Raw genomic sequence first — 26,377 nt, 5'->3', positions numbered from 1 at the left:
CGTATCAGTCTAATTAGTTTCGCCGGAAAACCATATTCAGACATTATCTGCCACAGCTCATTTCTTTTCACTGAGTCAATAAACAGATGGTGTCGAGCGGTTCTCACGAAAACCAGCCTAATATTCGCCGACGAAGGCCTCCTCGAGCGGTCTCAGTCTGTTTAACAGAATGCGCGACAGAATTTTGTACACCGAATTCTGCAGGGTAATTTCTCTATAAGTGGCACACTCCAGTCTGTGACCTATCTAGTAGATTGGGCGTATGAGGCCATCCAACCAGAAGGTTTCCACCGAATAACTGTTTCCCAAACAATATGAAACCAACTCCACGTTCTACTCTGTTGCCGCCGCTGTAGTAGATGTGGTACTTGCATAAAGTGTTGGCTATGGGACCAACGGCTGGTATTCACGTTCTCTGGTTTTCGGCCAGCATATTTCCTGGATAGCTGCCACGTTCACGCCGACATTTCGCAGTTCACGAGCCAGAAGACCAACACGCGGGGGCTCATTCAAAGTTCTCACGTTTCAAGGTCCGATTTTCCAATAGTTGTCCTTTACTCATTGCCGGTTCTGTTGCCATAGAATCAATCGGTTTGCTCTACTTTTGCCTTTCTTGGTTGGTGAAGACTCTGGTTGGTGAAGGATTCCGCTACCTACATCGTGCTAGGGTGTCCGGCCATTTGGCCGAATGCCGTTTGGCGGAATACCGTTTGGCCAAATGTCATTTCGCCGAACGCCATTTGTCCGAATGACATTTGGCCGAACGGGTTATTTGGCCGGATGCCGTTTGGCCGAATCACGAACAAAAAAAAAATAATAAAATTTTTTCAACGCTGATGTGTAGCTTATGATGTATTCAAGTGTTGCCCAAAAACTGAGCAGCTAATTAATTTTTTGATGTTTATAATGTGGCGGGACGTTATGTTTGTCGCTATATAAGTGCTCCAAGAGGATAATTAATACGATCCGTTCATTCATGACGAAGTTGTGAACTCACGTCAATTCTCTAAGCTGATGGTTGGTTCGTCTCTGGGTTACCAACAGTGTGCTAGACTTTGAAGTGTTTTTTGGTATTTTTGTCAGAAATGTTTCCTTCTTTTAAACATAGGCTTTTCTTTGCATTTGTTCTGGTTTCATTATTATTGGCAATAATGTAGCTTATATTTTATTAGGGAATATTACCTTCTTTAAATCATCGGCAGTTCTTTGTAGTTATACTGTTATAACACTTGCTTAAAATTTCATAAGAGATTTTTTCCTTTTTTTAATCATAGGCTGTTCTTTCAATATTTTTTATAGTTATTGGAATTAAGGCTTGTAATACGTTCATAAAGAGTTATTTTAAAAACATATTTTATTAGGCACAAGTAATAACTTTGGTGAGATGTCATTCTCCTCCAAGATTAATATTACAACGTATGAACTTAACTCTACACCGTTGATTTCGTATATCAGTTAACCGAACGTATCGATCAATACTTACGTCAAAGAAGTTTACTGTTACTCCGTTGTGCAAAGAAGAAGCCAAAATTGTGGTTGTTAGAAATTATTTTATTTACTGAGTTCACCAGAATGATTGAAGCAAATCTATGCGACAGAATGACGAATAAGTCGTAATCCATTTTAGTAACTGTTGAAAGCCAACTACAAAATCTATGGCAACTATTACCGCCAGCAAAGAAGTGAATAATTGCTTACGTTTAGGATGTTCTTCTTAACTGTTCTTAGAAATTCAGCTTTGAAATCTGTTACAAATTAATGCTAATTGTAGTTCGCAATTGTTTTCAATTTCGGCCAAACGGCATTCGGCCAAAGTGCGTTCGGCCAAATGACCCTTTCGGCCAAATGGCGTACGACCAAGCGGCGGCATTCGGTCAAATGACCCGGAACCCGTGCTAGAGAGGTTGCCTCTTCGGTAATGCCACGATCCAGCATAGTTCGTTTTTCTTTACATGAAGACTACGGTCACAACCATCTACCTTTATCAGGACTCTGGACCTGTAGCTTTGGTTCTCAATAGTTTCAAGTTCTTTCGGACATGCTACTATGGTGGGCCGACATACGCAAGCAGTGTTAAATGATGTGATAACATAATATACTTTTTGCTGCATACAATCATCAATCTAAATTGTTTTTTTTATTAGTATGATCAGTATCATTAGTATTATTTGTAACCAACGGGGCAGCCCCCTATCCGGCATTAATGAGACCCCCTTCTACAATTGCCTGAGAGTCGGCATATGCGCGTGATAATCCGTGACCAAGAAAACACTTGAATATCCACTTTGCGACACTTAAACCCACTTTATTAGCTTTTCTTGCACACAGGTACCTTTATTTCCTCCCACTTCCTTACAACCTATCTCCTACCTTTCACTTCCTCTTCTTCTCTTTTTCTGGTGGCGGAGCCCCCTCTCCGTTCCGCTACCACACCTTCGTCCTTGCTTCGTCGCCGCCGGTTCGCTCCTCTCCTCGGTTGGACTGCGACTGCTACTTCTCTCCTTACTTCCTTCCTCCCGTCTTCACCTTCCTAGGCCTTGGCTTCACAATGCTGCGTTGCTGCTGGCAAAGTGACGTTTACAGACGCGCTTGCTTGCTTTGCAGTCTCGAGAGTAACGTAGGAGCACTGCAGCGTATATCGAGGCGGTAGAACCATTCAAGGTCCTCGAATCTACTACGCGCACTCCAACCTACGGCAAGGCAACGGCCAAGGTTACTCCAAGGTCATTCAAGGTAACACTAAGGGGTAAAACCAAGGGTCCTGCGGGTATTTGGAGAACAAATGAAGGGGGTTGCCTTGTCGAGGGTCTGTTACCTGGATGTTTCCACTAATCCACAATCCACTGCTTGTACTTCTTGCTTTGAACTTAGCGCTTTATCAACTTCTTAAATTTTCCACAGACGTCTAACTCACTTGAATATAGGCTCGATAATGATTCTAGAGCAATTCGCTCCCAAAACGACAATTCTTCCGCTGGGGCGTGCTGCTGAGGTCATGATGATGGTTTACGACAGCAATGTCAAACCCATACATGGTTTCAAAACATTCGGAACAAAATATTTATTTTCACCGCTCAAGTGAAGTTATGCATGAAATTGAATGAGATCCAATGGTAGAGAATTAATTTATCTACCCAATGGTATTTTTAGGGGCAGCGGAGAATGTCCCGAAACGTGTTTTATTCAAGCGCAAAAATCGCTCAGGCGAAAGTTCCAATGAAACTAACCTCATATATCCTGGTTTTCCTAGTGCTCCTACCAGCCGGATCTCAATTTTTATGAAAGTAGTGTAATAATACAAGAAACAAACGGATGTAGAACATAGAGAATGGGTTTTCCTACCTTTTCCGCCTAAGTATTTCACTGTTAACTGTCTTTTATCAGGAAAATAAAACATTTTTCCTCACAGCGGCATGTGATGGATGCGTGAAAAATCAAATCTCTCATCATCTGACTAGTTGCGCTACCAAAGTATAGATGGCTAACTGTATGTTGCGTTTTGCGATTGGAGGCGTATGGTGGATGTTCTTGGAACCCTCGACCAAGACTTTCCCACAATATCCGAATTCGCCCCATCATGGTTCCTTTTACGCCACCCCCTAATAGCCGACCATTCTGCTCGTCCTTTTAGGCCTAGTGGTGAGTAGCGGAACTATTTTCTATGCGGCTGCATGCTGTCCAGTGGGCGATGGGTGATGATGCTAACAAATATTCAAACACCTTCTTGGTTTTTAAAACATCACAATACTATACGGAATACACTACATCGCGAAAATCTCACCAATCTCGGACAGACAGACACACCACTGGTTACATATTAGTATCATTTGAAACATTACATTCATTTCTTATATCTAGGTGTTCTGTGTTATTAGACAACACTATCATCCTAATTTGGTAAAACAAATTTAAGATTTTATTCACATTTTGTTCACAACATATTACATTTCAATTGCCGTAGCAGTTCAGATTTTTTACAGGTGAGTTGATTTCACCACCAAAAAACACGTTTTTAAGATACTTAACCTAACTTAACCTAAACATATTACTCATTAGATAGAATTTTGTAACGATTTTTGCCTGAAATTATTATTAATTTTAATTGACATTTGTTCTAATTTTTCAACATTGGATGTTCTATGTAACTCATTAGTACTACACCAGGAAGGAAGCTTCAGAATCTTTTTCAAAACTTTATTTTGAATTCTCTGCAGAGCTTTCTTCCTGGTATTACAACAGCTAGTCCATATTGGTACAGCAAACAAAATGGCTGGCCTGAAAATTTGTTTGAAGATCAAAAGCTTGTTCTTAAGACTAAGTTTTGATTTTCTATTAATAAGGGGATAAAGACATTTTACATATTTGTTATATTTGGCTTGAATGCCCTCATTGTGATTTTTAAAAGTAAATTCTTATCTAACATGAGCCCTAGATACCTAACTTCATCTGACTAATTTATTGAAACCCCTCTCATCGTGACAACATGTCTACTTGAAGGTTTCAAATAAAGAGCTTTTGGTTTATGTGGGAATATTATTAGTTGAGTTTTGGAAGCATTAGGAGAAATCTCCCATTTTTGCAAGTATGAAGAAAAAATATCCAAATTTTTTTTTGCAATCTACTAGGGTAAAAGCACCGGTTTTGGCCAGCCTAAGAGAAAATGTCAATAAAAATTAAATGGTACTAAATGATACTAAATGATACTACCAGTTAATTACGCAACCCTTAGCTAGCGGTCTTTTTCATCGTTTGACCCGCGGAATCGTGAAGTAGGAACTTGTGAGGACCAGAGCTGTGTTGTACGCTCCTTCCTAGTTATCGGCTCACCGTTTTGCAGCTCAGGGTGGTGTTGGCTTTTGCCCAAAACTACTCGTCGGCCACCCGAGTAGTATAATCTGCAGCGGCTTAAGCAACCGAATGACGCATCTGCATACATGCAGCACCTCGAGGCTTCATGAACGGAGGAGGGTGAGCTGAAGTCTTGCAGGTCGAGGGACGGAGTCTAAGAAACGATTGATTCATCGAGGAATTCAGCCAGATCTGGAGGAAAAATGTCTGTTACACTACCACGGGGTTGACGTAGGACTACTATGGATAAAACTTCGATCAATTCTGGGTCAGACTCTAACAACAGTGCGGTAGTTTTTTGCAGATGATATGATGTTTGATGATAGATGATAGGTGCTGTAATTGTGAGTATTAAATTACGTTATGGTTTTAAGGGAGATCTGCCATTTGGTTTGGAAGCTTTTTCAGAGTAAAATATTTAAAAAAATCAGTGGGGATTTTGTACAAGACACGACCGCATGACGTTAAGTACGCCATGTGATTTGCTGCATTTGAATTTAAGTCAATTGTTATAATTGCAACCTTTCTTTTGCTATGATTCAGAATGTAATTGTTTGTGAATTTAAGAACAGTGAAGAGCTCTCCGTTCGGAGAAGTGCCTTAGTCCTCAATATCGTCATCGCCACTGTAAATTTCAATTTGCCGTATTGTCAATTCTTCTTCTTCATCTTGGCATAACTTTCTAACTGGGACAGAGCCTGCTTCTCAGGTTATGTTCAATGAGCACTACCACAGTTTTTAACTGCGAGCTTTCTTTGCCAAAGTTGCCATTTTCGCATTCGTACATCGTGTAGCAAGTACCATGAGACTTTATGCCCAGGGAAGTCAAGGAAATTTCAAAAACGAAAAGATCCTGGTCAACCGAGAATCGAACACAGACACTTTCAGCATGGCTTTGCTTTGTAGCCGCCGACTCTAACCACTCGGCTAAGGAAGGTCCCTATTGGAAATTGTGAATTGTTCATAATAAATGAGATATTGTATGATGCTACGAGAAGAATTAAGAGATTATAGCAAGTATGTGGTGTACACATTAGGAAATATAAAACAATTAACTCTATAGTACATATTTGCTGACCCTGAATAGGGCCGATTAAACGATGAGATTCGAGTAACACGGACACAGATTTTGATGGCGTACATGTTGAAATCCTCATTGTCCGTTGAGATTTACGGTGGCGTTGACGATGGGCACTTCTACGAGCGGCTTTGGCTGATTTTCTTAAATAATGTCGTACAAATCTTGCGTTGGCGCACCGATTTCTGTAGCCAATTCTGGAAGCACGAGTCAATCTACAAATCTTGAGCGATTTCACAAACCGGACGCTGAATTTTCAGCAGCTTGTTACATCATTGAGATTATGTCGATGAAATGCGCCCAAATTTTCTCTGTGTAAAGATTAATACCAATAAAGCAGCTGAAATGTTTCAAAATACCTACCAGCAAAATCTCTCTCGTCGCCTTTCATCACGGTCAAGGTTACACATACTGAAGCCTTGACCATCGAAACTCATCACAGGCTACGAACAATGCAGCCCCATTGTACCACTATCGAAGCCGGCGTGCGGTCGCATGAGCAATGATCCAAAAGTTTACCAAAAAGTGCATGCTCCGAAGTGTTCAATAGTGCGATTAAACACTCCGTTATCGGTGAGAACGTCAAATACTTGCAGGTAAATCCCAAGTATGAGCTCTAATAGATTAAAATGACCTCTAACAACCACCTTTATCTGCAAATAGCATCCAACACTTTGGCCCTGATCCACGTGCTCAAGAGGGATCTAATTCTACTAGGGCGAACAATAGAGGTAATTCAAACAATGTTTGCCAAGCTACCCATCCCTAATTGTGCTCTACTAGGTATCATTGCATGATCGACGAGTTATCAGACGCCAGGTGGATGGTTCAAAATCCGGTTTACCGTAGATTATCCCAGAGCACGGACACTGCCAATAATAGGTAACCAATCACTTGCGTCAGCATAGAGCACTAGTTTATACTTGCATGTGGTCTTTCAGCAGCATCAAATTCGACCTGGACCGTTTTGTGGCAGAAGTCCCACTCAAGACAGCATAAAAAGGCCTTCATCAGGTAAAACGACCCATCAATGCAATTTTCTATCGATGGGCTAACGCCAATCGCCTCATCAGAGGGCCTTTTATTTGCAGGCTCAAATAGGCACTGCACTCCACGCGACGTTCTCATCGCTCAGCACCCCAGCTACCTGCACGCTTTCCGTCAGCCGGTCAAATTCTGGGAGGAAGGTCCTACACGAGCGCCAGTCAAGAGAGATCATGACCAAATTGCATCAAAGGTGCATCCACCTGCGACAACATTGAGCAGGCAGCGCGACAACCCGCACGTACATCTTGTTGCAACCCTAGTGCGACTGGGACGTGCTACATTCTCGAGCTCTCAACAACGGTGTGACAAGCCACGGTGGCCGTATCACCAACAGTTGTAGCGCGACAGCCGCGGTGCAGCAAAGTGCAACGCAGCGATCGGGTGTGCGACGAAGCCAACGTGGAGCAGAATGCATCGATGGAAGCAGCACGGGGCCCCCAACGATGCTGTTAGTGAGTAGCAATGAGAACCTAGCATAAGTTTGAAACATTGTACCGGTAGATCGAAGGTTTGCGAAAATAGAAGTATGAGATGTTAAATGTTACGTTCCATGGTAGCTCTAATTTCTACCTTGCCGTTATCTTTTGATTGAGTCATTTTTTTTGGTTCCATCGGCGCTAGTGCACTATGCAAACAGTGGCTAGCCGGCCTTATCCGTCAATCTGAACCAAGAGTTTTATTAGAAGGTGCACCGACGCCGGGAGGACCACTTTCTGTTTGTAGTACTGTTGGTCATATATTCCATTGAGGCACTACCCGAGTTTTAAAGCGTTATATCCTTCTCGAAGCTTTTCCCCTCGGGAGTTGGCAAATTAAACACAATAAGGGAAAATTGTTACAAGCTTAATGATCAAGAGCTCTGCGGCACAGGTAGCGAGGAGCTGAGCAGGTTCGGCGGACCTCTTACCAGCTCGTAAGCGAAATTAGAATGAAACCGAATTCAACGACGGAGATATGCTTTATACCCTTGGAATAGCAGATAATGCTCCTCCTTTTCGTATTCTTCGCTTTCTGATCTGGGAAATAGGCTATATGATAAGGGTATGCGAAATACCGAATGATTCCGTCAAATACGCTTCGAAACGAAATTCCGCGGAATTCCACGGAACTCATACAGGCGAAATTTGTATTATGCTATTTCGTTTCGTTTCGCCAAATTGTTAAAATATTTCCACGGAAAATTGAAAACAAACGAAATAAAACGGAATTTCGCGAAATTCGAGTTTAGTTTCGAACAAAAAAAGGCAAAGCGCTTGCTTCTACTTCTAGCTACAGTCAAAAATGGGTCCGTATTATGGATCAATTCGACTGATATCATGGATCAGAACACTATAACAGCAAATTATCTGCGATGCAAACGAATGGTGGGCTATTGAAAGCATACGTTTTGGCGTTTCTTTAGGAATCGTCTTATCTTAGATTCATAACTGTGGTATGGGTTCCAATGCCCCACAGATATGAATCAACGCTTCTAGGCATATGCATGACATTTTATTTCCTACGAACGGAACAAATGTGTTTAAGCATGTTATTGTTGATTGTGATGCTGTATAGATTTATGGATCGCGTTGGTAAAATGGGTTCTGCGTAATTGCAACTCTATTTGATGAGATATTCTCCGTTTAATCCAACTTTGATCCATATCTGTGTACTATCCATAACTGTGGGGTGACTGTAGTATTGACTGGTCCGCATGATATGATAAACTGCACTGCTGTTGTAAAGTTTCCAAAAACGCCTATTTGCCCTTAACCTTCCATCAGTCGCTCAAAAAAAAGTTACACCAGCGGTCGCATCGTGTACTGAGTACACGCGGAGCAATTTTGATTGTCAATCTAAAGCTAGGCAAGATAGAGTATTGATGTCTTCGGCAAATTTCTTCAGTTCAACGGTACCAATCGGTCAGTGGACAAATTGAACATTGGAAACATCCTCATCCTTCAGTGGCCATCGGAATGTGTCCCGGGGGAACCGATGAAGTGGACATTTCGCAATGCAACATCTCGAACACAAATATCTCAGGATCTAGATTTTTTATTAAGATGGTGTCATCGGCAAAGTTGTTCAGTGGATCAAGGACTAACATGTGATAAGATGCTTGTTTCGGAATTCTGTCACCAGTTGGCGCTAGTGAGCATGTAATTTTTCAAACACGGATATCTCAGGATCCTGATTACCTAGAAAGATGCGGTCTTCGACAAAGTGACTATCATATTATAGGCCATCTAACTTGAAATTCTGCCATCAGATGGCGCTAGTGAGCATGCAATAATTCAATCACGAATATCTCATGATCCCGATTTTTTTAGAAATATGGTGTTTACGGCAAAGTTGTTCGATAGTTCAAGGACTAATATGTGATGATCTATTTAATTCGGAATTATTTCACCAGATGACGTTAGTGAGTATGACATTTTTTTAACACAGATATCTCTGGATCCTGATTATCTAGACAGTTGACGTCTTCAACAAAAGTGTTGAATAGGTGATATGCCATGTGATAGGCCACCCAACTTGACATTCTACTACCAGATGGCGCTTGTGAGCATGCTGTATTTTGATCGGGGCAAACTGTAAAGTAGATTGAGGACTAAACATGTGATGTATCGTTTGATTCGCAATTCTTCCACAACACGGTGTTAGTGATTATTGGAACGGTTCATAATTTGAAAAAGTTTGAAAATCCAATCACGCATATGTTCGTTACTATAATTACCATAAAAATAATGTTTTGTGAAATTTTCAGTTTTCTATGTGGTTATTAAAAGGTGGCCCAAAGACGATGTAGGTTTATATGCAAATTACTATGGAGAAATTTAAAAAAAATGTTCCAAACACGTTAGTACTAGATTGTAAGTACAAACTTATCACCACATAGTAAAAACTCATTCTTTAAACTATAATAAAGTAATTTGCCGAAGAGATAAATTCATTCCAACGGATAGGAGAAGAGATATTCATGAGTTTGTTTGCTTTTATTTAGACCTTCCATAAGAATGAAGAGAGCAAAACCATGGTTGTTCGTTTCCTCCGGGGAACATGGCGTGTCCGTTTTAGCAAATCCGTTAATATATCGCAAAATTGTTTGTACACAAATGTCGAAAAAAGCTGCGGAGCATGAGTACCTGATGTTCTGGATTTGCTCAGGTGGTGTCTTCAAAATCTCCTTTGCATTACGTTGCTTTGATCTATAAATCAGGGAGAAGGAAAATGCACACTCATCTTATCCCAATCCAGCATTACTTTGATTTGTTCCTATCATTTCGAGAAAATACTGCATCAATGATCTAGAAAAATATTAGCTCCTTCCGTTGGGCGAATATGGATAGTAGGCATAGCAACCGTACAATTATCGTTTCATTGCGTGGTTGAAAAAATTGAAAACTGTCAGACTGCAGTTGTCTGTAGGTGAAAATGTTCATTGTTGAAAACTGGTGGAGTATTTTATAATGCGAAATTTTAGTTTATTTGGTTTTATTGAATTTATTTGTTGATCTTTTTTTTCTTATAGAGAACACCCAATGGATGGTACGGGCATACAAAAGCCAACGATAAACGACTCAGTCATAAAAGTCCCATTACATTTGGTCGAGGCTTGTCCGATGAGAACCTAAACCCCCAAAAACAACCGAACCCAGTGACAATCTTCATACCCAGCAAGTGCTATTTGCACTCCAAGTGTTTTTTTTTTACTATGAACTATAAATTTAATCTTATTGCAAAAATTTCCCTCATGTCTTTTTTTCGGTTAGCGTTTTAATCTGACTGTCCTAAATCCGACTGTCTTCGCCATTGGCCATTGGTTTTATCAGGAGCAATATGGAGCATATTTTTTTACTACCACGCCTATACTGACAACATTGGGAATTTCGTGCATCGAGCTTTAAGGGGGCAGAATCCGTCATCAATTTGGGAACTTTTTTTGAACTTTTCTCATTCTACCTTCAACTGAATGCGACTAGACTCCGCAGCTCTTTCTGACGATTGAAAGCATCTATTCCACTACTTATCAGTTTTGTATACGTCGTTCCCGGCAACAGTTCACTTAGGGGTCTATTTTGTAAATCGAGCAGATTCATGTGACTCGTTTGTAATCACTGTCGATCAAAGTGAGCATGGATATTTCAGATGTCACCTGTCGACTCCCATAGTAATCAAGTCACATAGAGTGACAACTGTCGAAAAATTCGAGTGACAGAGCCGAGTCGAGCGAATTTTTTGGTCGACAACGACTCCAGTCGAGTCATTTTGATCGACTCGACTAATAAAATAAGGCCCTTAATTATTACATGCGAAATTTTCAACTAAAACTACCCTCTTATGACATGTATCGAATCTTAAACCAAAACTCCTCCACATCCCAGAAATCTTTACGGGGCTATGTTCGATTCAGATTACGCTACCAAAATGTCATGGGCACGATTTAGTGTAGTCCATTCCAGTTTATTGTAAGATTACATGGTGAACTCAACAAGGAGCGTCCTTATGAGCAACTACCCACTTGATTTAAATTATTCTTTCTTGAAGTTCTCCCTGCTAGACACTTTCCTAAAAAAGGCGTCTATTCCGTCGAAAAAAGTTATTCTTTCGTATGGGATTGTTCTTCGGATATCAGAAAGTTTCTGTAGCATTTATTTATTAAAGCGATCACTTTAAATCATGTGATGCTATATCCAAACGACAAAAAACGTTCTAATCCAGATCAGCTGAAATGATTTGCATCAATGATGAAATATTCTAGATCAAATGATCATAGGAGCATTGAAATGCGAGGATTCAAATTCATCATTAGGAAATGAAATTTTTCAAGGCATGCTTTTTAAATCTCTCTTGCGCAATGATGGTTTTGGAAGACTGGTGCAGATTATTGATGCGCGCATTAGTTCTCTCTCTTGCTTTCTCGCTGTGACGTCACTTTTAACTCTGCATAAGAACAGTGGGAGAATACAAGAGATAACTAATAGTACGCATCAATTATTCGCGCCACATGAGTAAAGGCTCTCCCAAATCAACGCGATTTTTCCCGCGACGGCGACGAAAAATTGCCGCGATTTCGTTGTTGTGTCATGTCATACATTCTACATGTAACAGCGAAATCGCAGCGAGTGTTTGTCGCTGTCGCCGTAAAAAATCGCGTTGATTTGGGTGATCCAAAGCCACACCTCAAATTTTCAAGAGCACAAACCTAAAGAACCAGACGTCCATTCAAGCTGAAAACTCTATCGATTGGTTATTCGTTGGCCAATCGATCAAATGTTCAGCTTGAACCGCTGTCGGGTTCGTTAGATTTGTGCTCTTGAAATTCTGAGGTACGCCTTCGATTTATATTCACCTTAAACAAGGAAGATGCGTACCGTAATTTCGGGTGAAATTGATCATTTTTCACTGTTTTCTTGGTATGCTTTCTAAAATGTTATCAATTTCATACAACTAAATGCAGGAAAACAAGTACGACGGTGAACCTCATAGGCTCATGTACCGAAATTTTTTAGCAAATGTGATGTTACTGCCAAAAATCTGGTCTAAAATTAAAAATCGGGGAATTCCATTTCGGGGTGAAATTGATCACTTGTCAATGTTATTATTGTTAGTTTCGAAATCAACTTTACATACTTAATTTGGGCCTCCTGAATCAGAATATGCTTGCCAAATTCTTAACGAGACAATATTTATGGAAATAATCAATAATTAAATTTCAAGAATACCGTGAAAAGCGTCTAAATGTAAGCAATTTCCAAAGGATTTCCCTACTTTGTTGCAGAAAATTGAATTTTTCAACAAAACGAGCAAATTGGTAAGAGTTTTGATAGTAAAATCTGTTTTGGAGATATATTGTTGGCATCCTCACAAACTCTCAGGTTTACAACATGTTCGAATCCTTGTTTAGAACTAGAAGTTTATAGATCATTATAAATTTCACACCAAACTTGATTTTAGAATTTAACAATATTTTCATATAAATAAACATTCTGTGGCACAAAAAACTTCACTATACCCAATTAGACATTATTTAAGACAAACAACGTTCATTTACTATAGGTTGCAATGAACTTGGTGCACTATTAGTAAGAAATAAAATCGAGTGACACGGTGATCAATTTCATCCTACTGATCAATTACACCCGAATTTACGGTACATTATTTTATATCGAAAAATGAATCTAGGTTTATTCACGCTGTACCACACCACCAACTCCTCTCCCCTCTTATAACGTGACATAATTTCCAAATGAACCCAAATGCGATTTTTTTCGAATTGTTTAATATTGATAATATATCATCACAAGTATTGGAAGCCAAATGCCCCAAGGCAAAGGTCTTAACCTTTTCAATACCGACATAAAAGTTTCAAAATTGTCTAGTTTCGCCATTTTTCAATCGATTTTGGAGACTTTTTTTTAGGAAAATCACAAATCAGTTATAAATTTAATGCATGCATTGCATGTATCATCAAAATTGGTTCCGGATTTAGATTCAAGTTTGGTGTGGTACCTAGGGTATTTCACAATGGAAAAGCGCAAAATTTTTTTTCGATTTTCGCACATCTAAATCTCGGGAAAAAAATAAGCCAAACATTAAATTTAGCTCATTGAAAGACGGATTGTCTGAACGAACATGAGTGTACTTGTCAATCTTACTCTCGAGGTTCAAAATTTAGTAAAAATGTGATTTTGTAGTCAGTTTTAAACAAAGAATCGGAAAATGAGATAATATCAACCATCCTTAAGTCTTCCAGAAATTCCTTCAGAGATTTTGGAATAGGATCATTTCTCCACTGTTTGCTCTACAAAATAATAGAAATACCTTTAGTATTTTCTACAAGGTTTACTCTAAAAGTTGGCATTCATCCTGATTTGATCCTCCAGAGTGATCCCTCCAAGAATTAATTCACAGTTTATGCAAGGCTTTTTCAGAAAATTTATTAGGAACTTCTAAATTAACCCCAACAGGCAATCCTGGTTAAGTTGCTGCCGCAACATCTCTTGGAATTTATTACTCTTGCAGTTCTTTTCAATTTATCTTGATTGATTTCTTAGGTATGTGTTGATGGATTCTTTAAAATGTAATTTAATTCAATACTCCAGTATATACCAAAGCAAATATTCCAGTGATTCCTCTGTTCTACTTATTTTTCTTCTTCTTGTTGGCGTTATGTTCTAACTGGGAGTCTGCTTCTCAGTTTAGTGTTTTCATGATCACTTATCGACTTGTGTCCCCAATCACATTCATTCAAGCCACGAAGCATACAGTACAGCAAAAAAAACATTATTTCATGTTTTATAGTATATATTGGCATAACATCACATCCACATGATTAAAAGAATTGTAAGGCATTTCTAAAAATTAAATTAATTTTGGACTCCACTCAATATTTTTGAGATTGTTTTAAATGTTTGTAACTGCTTTTCGATCCAGTTCTTAGTTGTAACATATTTAAAATCAACCTTACAGTCGATCTATCAGTTTAACATTTAAATTAAACCCACTCATTCCCTTGTGTGAACGTCAGATATGTTGAAATGAAACCTTATAAAGTTATTGAGAAGATTTCAAACCAACATGAGTCTTACCAAAACATGTTAGGATTCCGCTGAGCAACACTTAGGTTTCCATATAGTAGAGGATTTAAAAAGACGTTTTTTAAGCCTTTTGTCAAATTTCCAGCTTTTGACAAGAAAAAAAAACATAAACGTGTATTCCGCGAAACAAACTCAAAAATTTCGTTTCGTTTCGAAAAATTCCGTAAGATATTTGATTTCGTATCGAGTTACACGAAACATTTTTAAATTTCGTTTCGTTTCGTCATTATCAGCGCAAGATATTTCGCGTATCGTTTCGTTTCGTATCGACATGGAAAAAATCCATATCGCATACCCTTACTATATGAAACTGATGTCTTGGCAAGGGATGTACAAGATAAGCATTATGCTGTTATTGCATGATGGCACTAAAGCAGTGTCCTCGGAAACATCCTCAAATTTTCCTTTTGGCAATTATTAGGAAATAAATCAGATATTGTATGATTCTACGAGAATAATAAAGATATTATAGCAAGTATGTGGTAAACATATTAGGAAATATTGCACAAATAACTCTTTAGAACAGATTTGTTGGCTCTGAAAAGGGCCGATTGATCTTGTTGAATTGTTGAATTCGAGTAACACGGACACATTTTGACGCTACACAGGTTGAAATCCTTCTCGTCCGATGAGGTTTGCGGTGGCGGCTTCTTCGGGGTCTTCTTCATCGCGGCAATCTTTGAAACTTGGTGGGGTTTCGCTTAGGAACTGCTTTCTTTTTCTTTCCTTCCATCTCGGATGCCAGCCGCAGCCACAGTTTCCCGGGATTGCCGCCGATGAATTTCTCGATCATCTGCAGGGAGGACCCGTACCTGGACTGCTTCCTCTTCTTCTTCTTCTTCTTCTTGGCAGCGGCAGCAGTGATGGCTTTGGCTTCAGACGGCATCTTCACTCGGTCGGTCGACGATCAGTTTGATTTGAGCAAAGCAAGGCAAACGGGAAGGGATCCTTCGCTATCGATGTCTGTGCCTGAGAAGCACGCCCAGTCTGAGCAAGTCGATCTGTGGCACGCTGAGATGCGATCCAAGTGGAGAGTGAAAAGCAAATGACGTCAATTTTCTCAAGTACCCCTATTTATAGATTTTGAATTTGTTCATCGTTGTTTGATATGCCGATAACAAATTCAAAATATAATTATCACGGTCGATACTGTAGTATCATACAGTAAATGTAGAAAAATAACAATTCTATCGTAAGGACACAAAATCATTAAGTTCATAGCTAAAAGAAAACTTTGAATATTTTAATTCTAGAGCATTTCGTTCAGTGTAATTGTAAGTTTTGCTTTCGCTTCTAACGCAAGTGATCGAAATCATCGAAATGAACACGAGAATGTATGCGAACAGCGTGAACGAATGCGGAGACAGAGGGGTTGAGCTGAATGGATGCGGAAGAGAAATACGTCGATTGACGCTACGACGCGATGAAGCACGAGGATGGAATGAAGCAAAGTGAAGGAGGAAAAGAGAGGGGTGTGCGTCGCAGTAAGACTGGTCGATGTCGTTGCACATGCTCCTCAGTCTAATAAAGAATTTTGACGCGGACGGTTTGCGTTCAGTTTACTCGGAGTGAAATAAAAAAGATAAAATGAAAAAATATATAACCGCTGGTGACGCCATGAAAAAAAATGTTTTTATTTTGAAAGAATACGACAGATACCTTTGCATGTAAAATAACAAAAAACGCCTATTTATAGATTTGCTTGAAATCAACGTTCTCTTTTAACCTTCCTGTTGCATTCAAAAAAAGTTACACTTAAGGCATTCCGGGTCATATTGACCCGGATTTGGCACAGTAATATCGCAGGCATTTTTCAACCAAATTTCAATGTTTTTATACTCAAAATAATCGTTAGTTCATAAATTTTCAGTATCTGGGCCGGACACAAGGATTGACCGGGTTTGGCCACTCAGAATCGACGCCGAACAGATCAAGGTTTGGCCATTTTTGTAAGGGCATGCTTTTCACGATAGGGGTCGTAAAATTTATCTGTTTTGGTTTACAAATGGATGCATATGTAGAAGCTTCCTAACAGAACTGAAATTATTGCTACTATCAATCATTTGGAGCATCTAGAACTGTCTGGTGGCCACGGAACAGGACTCAGAGCCCCCAGACAGACACCAGAGATATCCGGATATGTGGTCAATTTACACTTTCCGCAGAACCCAAACATGCGACACATCAAAATTTGCAGAATTTTATGAATAAAAAACATCTAGCTGTCATAAGCCATATTGACCACGTTGTGGCCACAGAACCGGTTCCAGAGGCCCCAGCGAAGTGGCCAATTTTCGAATTATGTACAACCCAGCCATGTGACATATCAAAATTTGCAGAATTTCATGAAAAAAAAAACTTCAAGCTATCCTGAGCCAAAATGACCACCCTGTGGCCACGGAATCGGTTCCAGAGGCCCCGGTAAGCTGGCCAGCTTACGAATTATGTACAGTCTAGCCATGCGACACATCAAAATTTGCAGATTTTCTTGTAAAATGCACTTCAGGTAATCCTAGCTGTCATAAGCCAAAATGGCCACCCTGTAGTCACAGAACCGGTTCCATAGGTTCCGGTTAAGTGGCCAGTTAACGGTTTATGTACAATCGAGCTATGCGACGTATCAAAATTTACAGAATTTGGTGTAAAAATACACTTCAGGTAATATTTGCTGTCCTAAGCCAAAACGGCCACTCTGTGGCCACGGATTTGGTTCCGGAGACCCCAGTGAAGTAGCCAGTTTACGGATTGTGTGCAATCCAGTCATGTGACATATCAAAATTTGGCACCACTCATAAATTGTGTAACATTTTTTGGCCAATTTCGACACCACCGCCCCCATCGTAGCCTGTTTCGCATACCATACCTAAAACATGGTTCGTCGCAAAACCGTCGACTCCCTTCTCACCACTAGAAAGCTACGTCATTTGTAGACGAACCCCTTGTAGAATTTCAGGAAAACAAACACTGCAGGTAATCATAGCTAACCTGAGCCGAAATAGACTCACTGTGTCTACGGTAGCGGTTTCAGAGGCCAATTTTGGCACCATGCCGAAAAGTTTCATGTTGCCTAAATCGAACCGTGTCAAAATCAAACGGTTGTCTATCACCGTAATAACGATCACGAATTAAATTTACAGTAGATAGGCATCATTTTGCCTAATTTCAAATGCTTATAACTTTATAAAAAAAAATATTGAATTGGATGCATCTGATAGCAGTCGACCGCAAATTTGGTCTAGTTTGCATGGCCAAGCAAGTTTGGAACTCGCTTGGCCATGTATATTGGCCACCGAGCGCCAGAGATGTTCCCGGTTCCCTGAGGTCATTGCCAAATGACATTTTTCATGTCGCTTGTTATTTTTGTGTGGTGTGAAGTTGTATAGATGTTCACATTTTCCCTAGAAACTAGAACTTATAGAAAGTTAAATGCCAGCGGACGCATACGGATTCGTTGGAAATCATCCGAAATATGACCATTTCCGTAAAATTGTTCCGGAAAATATGGTCAGTCATGTATTTCCAATCATGTATATATTATCCGGAGCTTTATCCATGTAAGCATCGAGCTTCAAGATGATGCTCTCAGCAGCATACTTTGACGCACTGACTACTCTATAGTAGGTTCCGGGTGCCCTGGGGGAAGTGGTCAATTAGGAATATGAGCATCAAACTTCCGAAGGTATTTCAGAACCACCAACTGCCATGATCAATATATAGTAGGTTTCATGTGCCCCGAGGAATGTGGCTAAATATAAGTATTAGGTAGGGGAAGTGGTGGTAAAATGAACAGGGGTGGTAAAATGAACACCGTTCCTTTTACCGAGAAAAAACAAATTTCGATGAATTTTTATCACGCACGGACGATTTAGAGCATAAATCTGAGTGTTCGAGTTGATACGGATGTCAATTGAAGTGAAAATATCAACGAAAACTAAGATTTTAGAAAACCACCTTTGAAAACTAGAACTGACGTAACTTTAAGCTCGGAAGACTTGAGGTTTTTCAGTGAGGTGAATATCGTTATGATATGATGTCAAATATGATACCTTTAGAATTCTTTTTCAATGGGTTACAATCATTTATGAATGTATTTTCGGTGGGGCAATATTTTATTTCAGAAATATTTGTTTTACTCACGTTTTTTGCGTGGTGTTCATTTTACCACCAACCGCTGTTCATTTTACCCACATAGTGCAGGTAAAATGAACATTTGCATCGCTTTTTGATAGCGATGAAAACATGTGAAAAATTTGTTATTTTAGTCTGAATCCATGTCGCTGCTATAGATTACTTCCCTATTTTCGATGTTGTGCGATAGAACTATACAAATTCTTCGTTTTTCTATCGGAAACAAGATGATTTCCTTAAGGTGTTCATTTTACCACCCCTTCCCCTACCAATATTTTAGAAGGTGATGCTTCTGAAAACACTTCCAGAACCACTGGCTGCCATTGCCACTGTATAATACGTTCGAGGTATCCCGATAGAAGTGGCCAATTTCACCCATGCACGGAATAATATCAAAATGGGTAACAAACTTGAATATTTTTAAAATTCATGCTTCCGGAAGCAGTTTTAGAATCACCGTCTACCATGAACAGTAGGATTCATGTGACCACTATAATCCATAATAACCATTCTATAGTAGATTCCAGAAGTTTCTACACAAATTTCCAATTCGGAACATGGCCACATCCCCTGGGGCTCTTGGAACCTGCTATAAAGTGGTCTAACAGGCTGTGATTTTGGAAATGCTCACCCTAAAAAATCTTGAAGTTTGATACCCATATTGATATGATTCCAGACAAATTGCTAATTGGCCACTTCCCCCAAGGCACCCGGAACATACTATACAATGGTTAAAGAAATAAGTTGCTTTGTAAATACTTCCAGAAGCATCAACTTCAAAAATCTTGATGTTTCATACCCATATTGATGTGTTTTCGGACATGTTTTGAATTGGCCACATCCCTCGGGGCACCTGGAGCCAACTATACAATGGTCGTGGCAGCCGGTGGTAGTGAAAATGGTTCAGGAATCATCAGCTTTGAAAACCTTGAAGTTTGATGCTCATATTGATATTGTTCCAGATATGTTCCTTATCGGCCACTTCCCCTGGACACCTGGAACCTACTATAGAATGATCAGTACATCTGATGGTTCTAAATATACTGCTGGACACATCATTTCAAGGTTCGATGCCCACTTGTATATAGGTAGCTCCAGATAATATTTATATGATTGGAAATACAAACATGACTGACAATATTTTCCGGAACCAGTTTCACGGAAATCGTCATATATCGAAAAATTTCCAACGAATATTGCGTCCGCCGGCATTCAACTTCTCATTAGTCCTAGTTTCAAGGAAAATAGTAAACATCTGTATAACCTCACACCGCACAAAAATATCAAGCCACATGAAAAATGCCATTTGGACATGACCTCGGGGAACTGGGAACATCTCCGGCGTCCGGTGGCCAATATACATGGCCATTGGCCAAGCAAGTTCCTGAAACTAGAACAAATTTGCGGTCGAATTCTTCCAGATGCATCCAATTTAATCAATTTTCCATAAGGTTATAAGCATTTGAATTTAGGCGAAATTTTGCCTATCTCAATCACTTTGCCTATCCCATGTTGAACATGGTTAGCCTGCAAATTGGCCACATGACCGGGATCCTTGGAGTCTCCGAAATCTATTATATGGCCACCAAGTATCCAAGACTGCTAAGTTTACATCAGCTAATTTATTTTATGAAATTCTTCAAATTTTTATATGTCGCATAAAACCGACTCTCCAAAACTCGTTCAAGAGACCAAGAACCTCCATGAGTCGATGTTCCATGACTCGATATCGACTCATGGAACCATACTAGAATCAAAATTTCATGGTAGCTATGATGATCCCCTCAAACAGCTTTCCAAAGCATTGTTGTCCCATGACTCGATATTTCCATGAGTCGATGATTCCTTCCAATATCGACTCGTTGAGGTTTGAATGTAGAATTATCGAGTTATAGAATATACCGACACAAAAAATCACAAAATCGGAAGAACAATTTCTTGTTCAGTGGGATTTCGTTTTTGGCATGCTCCATATTTGAATCACTCCCCTCCCGAATGAATGAATCCGTTTTTGGCAATATTTTCGAATGCCATTAAAAGTTATAATTTTTGGTAAATATTATTATTTCTTTTTATTTAGTCATTCGAAAAGCAAGCCAGCTTCACGCCTACCGCATTTCAGAGCTCAATTTCCGCCGATATTCCCCCAAATATCACTAACTTTTACGCGCTTATTTAATTTTAGATAGTCGTATGTTCGCAACGTTTCACGAACTCATTAATCTCTATGAGTATCTCAACTAGAGTCCCAACATCTTTACTCAGGCATTCACGCTGTATTACAAGCCCACTTGAGTATGCCGGTAGGTGATACAGTTAATATAAGTATGTTTTCTTCAGATTTGGAACAGCTCGTTTGAACAAAGCAGTATTGTCATAAGAGGAACAAAAAGTATATAACTCACAACTTCAGCTCACTGTTATTTTTATTGTTACATGTTTAATACATGTCATTATTGCGTATGTAGAAGCATAACAGCATAACATACCTAGAGCAATAAATGACTCACAAAAACAGGATTTACACTATACTTCATCCTCAATAAGGTCGATGCACGCTTCAATGAATACGATAGATACTCTATATGACGTTGGACTTTTTAAGAAACGATCCAACATTCTATATCAGTGATGCTCAGGCTGAATTATACTGCGTAAGATATCAAGATTTTAATCAAGTATACGGACCGCATCAATTTATCAAAATGTTCCTTATGATATCCTATCGACCGTTTGCTGGAGCTAGGAGTTCTTTTACCCTAATGGAATCCTATGTTTTATGATGGGCTACTGAGAATATTGAAAGTACTGAGCGAAATCTGAGTATTTCTTGCGGGATCTTGAGAATGTATATTTAGTTATTGGGGATGCTGTGCGAAATCTGTTGATTAATTGTAAACTCCTAAGATTTCTAAGGCGGCATGTGAATCTCTAGCGGAGTACTGTGGATATCCAGTTTAATTTTCAATATTTCTGACAAAATCTTGAGGATTCTGAATACCCGACCAGACGGAAGAAACAAGATTATAACAGAATGTGTTTCCCTGATATGATTTTTTTACATCACCATGACAACTGGTGTAAACATGTACCGTTTGTAGTTAAAATAACAAAAATTATAACAAAATTTGCACCACAATAAACTAAAATATAACAAACCCTGTTACATTTATATCAAAATTATTACAGAATGTGAACAAAATAACAAAATTATTACAAACTATGTCACTGTTCATGACATCGGATGTTATTTGCAACAAGCTGATATATTCGATGTCAAAAATAAAAGAAATGTTGTTATAAATGTGTAACTTAAAGTATAACAACTTGAGAACCAAGCCATCTTGATAACACAATTTTATCAACTTCTGTTATTTTTAACTGCTGCTGATAGGAATGTGTTATAATCTTGTTATGTGGTTCTGGTCGGGTAGGTTTACAGCGAAATTCAGAGATTGCTAGTGGCAGCCTGGAAAGTCCTTTTGAATTTTTGAGACTTGATAATTTTCCGCAAATTATAGTTTTTCTGTATTCTAACACTATTTTGACGATTTGTTAATTTCTTGAATAAAGATCACTTATGCGATTATGGTTTTCACATGGTCCATGTGTACAAATAGTATACATAAATCTTATTAAACATCATTTAAGATATTTCAGCAATAAAAAGTGTATGGAACGCCTGTCACAATTCTATATGATGGGTCTTTAGCTTTATAACATAGTCCTTGATATTAAAAAATTGGGTCCCGATTTTGGCACGGTTCCGTTTTTGACAACTGAAAATTTCGATTTTGCCAAAAAACGGAATCCCACTGTATTTTCAATACATATAAGATCACTTCTGTAAGAAAGCAATATTATTTTGCTGATAGTATTTTACAAACTATTATTGTTTCTGACAAAATATTATTATATGCATTTATTTTTGAACTTCTTAACATGCAAGTATTTATTAACCTCAAAACAAGAATTTGAACCAGTTACCCCAAATAAGAATGATTTTCAAATAGATATCGAGTTATGGAGAGAAAATTACCTCTTACGTGATCTCTTGTGGAGAAATCGATTTATAGAAATATCGACTCTTGGAGAGCACGATGTATGGAAATTTAAAGGTACTGAAAAGTCCATCGAGATATAGAGGATAACGAGTTAAAGAATATCGAGTTGTGGAGAGTGGACTGATAAAATCAGGTGATTCTTTCATAAAATCCATCAAATATTGATATATCGCATGGGTGAATTGTATGGAAAGTATAAATTGACTACATTGCCGGGACCTCTTGAAAATACGGAACGAATTATATGGCCACAGAATGGCTGATACATGGCACATTACTGCTTAGATTAGCTTAGATGATTTTTTCATAAAATTCTGCAAATTTTGATATGTCGCATGGTAGGATTCTATGGAAATGGAAAATTGGCCACATTACCGGGACCTTTGGAACCTACGAAACCGATTATTTAGCCACCGAGTAGCCAAAACATGGCCCAGGGCTGCTCAGATTACCTCGGATGTTTTTAACACGAAAAACTGCAAATTTTGATATGTCGCATAGCAGGATTCTATGGAAATTTCAAATTGGCCACTTTACTGGGACCTCTGGAACCTATGAAACCGATTATTTGGCCACCAAGTAGCCAAAACATGGCGTAGAGCTGCTCAGATTACCTCGGATGTTTTTTTACATGAAATTCTGCAAATTTTGATATGTCGCATGGCAAGATTCTATGGAAATTTTAAATTGGCCACTTTACTGGGACCTCTGGAACCTACGGAACCGATTATTTGGCCACCGAGTAGCCAAAACATGGCCTAGGGCTGCTCAGATTACCTATGATGTTTTTTGTATGAAATTCTGCAAATTTTGATATGTCGCATGGCAGGATTCTATGGAAATTTCAAATTGGCCACTTTACCGGGACCTCTGGAACCTACGAAACCGATTATTTGGCCACCGAGTAGCCAAAACATGGCCTAGGGCTGCTCAGATTACCTCGGATGTTTTTTGTATAAAATTCTGCAAATTTTGATATGTCGCATGGCAGGATTCTATGGAAATTTCAAATTGGCCACTTTACCGGGACCTCTGGAACCTACGAAACCGATTATTTAGCCACCGAGTAGCCAAAACATGGCCCAGGGCTGCTCAGATTACCTCGGATGTTTTTAACACGAAAAACTGCAAATTTTGATATGTCGCATAGCAGGATTCTATGGAAATTTCAAATTGGCCACTTTACTGGGACCTCTGGAACCTATGAAACCGATTATTTGGCCACCAAGTAGCCAAAACATGGCCTAGAGCTGCTCAGATTACCTCGGATGTTTATTTACATGAAATTCTGCAAATTTTGATATGTCGCATGGCAGGATTCTATGGAAATTTCAAATTGGCCACTTTACCGTGACCTCTGGAACCTACGGAACCGATTATTTGGCCACCGAGTAGCCAAAACATGGTCTCGGGCTGCTCAGATTACCTCGGATGTTTTTTGTATGAAATTCTGCAAATTTTGATATGTCGCATGGCAGGATTCTATGGAAATTTCAAATTGGCCACTTTACCGGGACCTCTGGAACCTACGAAACCGATTATTTGGCCACCGAGTAGCCAAAACATGGCCTAGGGCTGCTCAGATTACCTCGGATGTTTTTTGTATGAAATTCTGCAAATTTTGATATGTCGCATGGCAGGATTCTAAGGAAATTTCAAATTGGCCACTTTACTGGGACCTCTGGAACCTATGAAACCGATTATTTGGCCACCAAGTAGCCAAAACATGGCCTAGAGCTGCTCAGATTACCTCGGATGTTTATTTACATGAAATTCTGCAAATTTTGATATGTCGCATGGCAGGGTTCTATGGAAATTTCAAATTAGCCACTTTACTGGGACCTCTGGAACCTACGAAACCGATTATTTGGCCACCGAGTAGCCAAAACATGGCCTAGGGCTGCTCAGATTACCTCGGATGTTTTTTGTATGAAATTCTGCAAATTTTGATATGTCGCATGGCAGGATTCTATGGAAATTTCAAATTGGCCACTTTACTGGGACCTCTGGAACCTATGAAACCGATTATTTGGCCACCAAGTAGCCAAAACATGGCCTAGAGCGGCTCAGATTCCCTCGGATGTTTATTTACATGAAATTCGGCAAATTTTGATATGTCGCATGGCAGGGTTCTATGGAAATTTCAAATTATCCACTTTACTGGGACCTCTGGAACCTACGAAACCGATTATTTGGCTATTGAGTAGCCAAAACATGGCCTAGGGCTGCTCAGATTACCTTGGATGTTTTTTGTATGAAATTCTGCAAATTTTGATATGTCGCATGGCAGGATTCTATGGAAATTTCAAATTGGCCACTTTACCGGGACCTCTGGAACCTACGGAACCGATTATTTGGCCACCGAGTAGCCAAAACATGGCCTAGGGCTGCTCAGATTACCTCGGATGTTTTTAACACGAAAAACTGCAAATTTTGATATGTCGCATAGCAGGATTCTATGGAAATTTCAAATTGGCCACTTTACTGGGACCTCTGGAACCTATGAAACCGATTATTTGGCCACCAAGTAGCCAAAACATGGCCTAGAGCTGCTCAGATTACCTCGGATGTTTATTTACATGAAATTCTGCAAATTTTGATATGTCGCATGGCAGGATTCTATGGAAATTTCAAATTGGCCACTTTACCGTGACCTCTGGAACCTACGGAACCGATTATTTGGCCACCGAGTAGCCAAAACATGGTCTCGGGCTGCTCAGATTACCTCGGATGTTTTTTGTATGAAATTCTGCAAATTTTGATATGTCGCATGGCAGGATTCTATGGAAATTTCAAATTGGCCACTTTACCGGGACCTCTGGAACCTACGAAACCGATTATTTGGCCACCGAGTAGCCAAAACATGGCCTAGGGCTGCTCAGATTACCTCGGATGTTTTTTGTATGAAATTCTGCAAATTTTGATATGTCGCATGGCAGGATTCTAAGGAAATTTCAAATTGGCCACTTTACTGGGACCTCTGGAACCTATGAAACCGATTATTTGGCCACCAAGTAGCCAAAACATGGCCTAGAGCTGCTCAGATTACCTCGGATGTTTATTTACATGAAATTCTGCAAATTTTGATATGTCGCATGGCAGGATTCTATGGAAATTTCAAATTGGCCACTTTACCGTGACCTCTGGAACCTACGGAACCGATTATTTGGCCACCGAGTAGCCAAAACATGGTCTCGGGCTGCTCAGATTACCTCGGATGTTTTTTGTATGAAATTCTGCAAATTTTGATATGTCGCATGGCAGGATTCTATGGAAATTTCAAATTGGCCACTTTACCGGGACCTCTGGAACCTATGGAACCGATTATTTGGCCACCGAGTAGCCAAAACATGGCCCAGGGCTGCTCAGATTACCTCGGATGTTTTTTGTATGAAATTCTGCAAATTTTGATATGTCGCATGGCAGGATTCTATGGAAATTTCAAATTGGCCACTTTACCGGGACCTCTGGAACCTACGGAACCGATTATTTGGCCACCGAGTAGCCAAAACATGGTCTCGGGCTGCTCAGATTACCTCGGATGTTTTTTGTATGAAATTCTGCAAATTTTGATATGTCGCATGGCAGGATTCTATGGAAATTTCAAATTGGCCACTTTACCGGGACCTCTG

At 39.4% G+C, this 26,377-nt stretch overlaps 1 protein-coding gene and 1 long non-coding RNA gene across 4 annotated transcripts in view; one reads left to right on the top strand and one right to left on the bottom strand.

Annotated features, from left to right (window-relative positions):
• LOC5576881 (netrin-B) overlaps nt 1–26,377 on the bottom strand; it is a 275,274-nt gene that overhangs the window by 189,995 nt on the left and 58,902 nt on the right. The gene's annotated exons all lie outside the window — the stretch shown is intronic.
• LOC110677095 lies at nt 6,591–7,126 on the top strand. Of its 2 annotated transcripts, XR_002500939.1 has the most exons (4): nt 6,591–6,657; nt 6,739–6,808; nt 6,868–6,940; nt 7,000–7,126. It is a non-coding gene; the product is annotated as an uncharacterized LOC110677095 (long non-coding RNA). The 2 variants fall into 2 exon arrangements; XR_002500938.1 differs by lacking the exon at nt 6,591–6,657 and having other exon boundaries at nt 6,721–6,808.

This window comes from Aedes aegypti, chromosome 1, assembly GCF_002204515.2.
Source record: "Aedes aegypti strain LVP_AGWG chromosome 1, AaegL5.0 Primary Assembly, whole genome shotgun sequence".
Classification (NCBI taxonomy): domain Eukaryota; kingdom Metazoa; phylum Arthropoda; class Insecta; order Diptera; family Culicidae; genus Aedes; species Aedes aegypti.
Note: the sequence above shows the minus strand (reverse complement) of the source record. Positions and strands in the feature narration are given on the sequence as shown.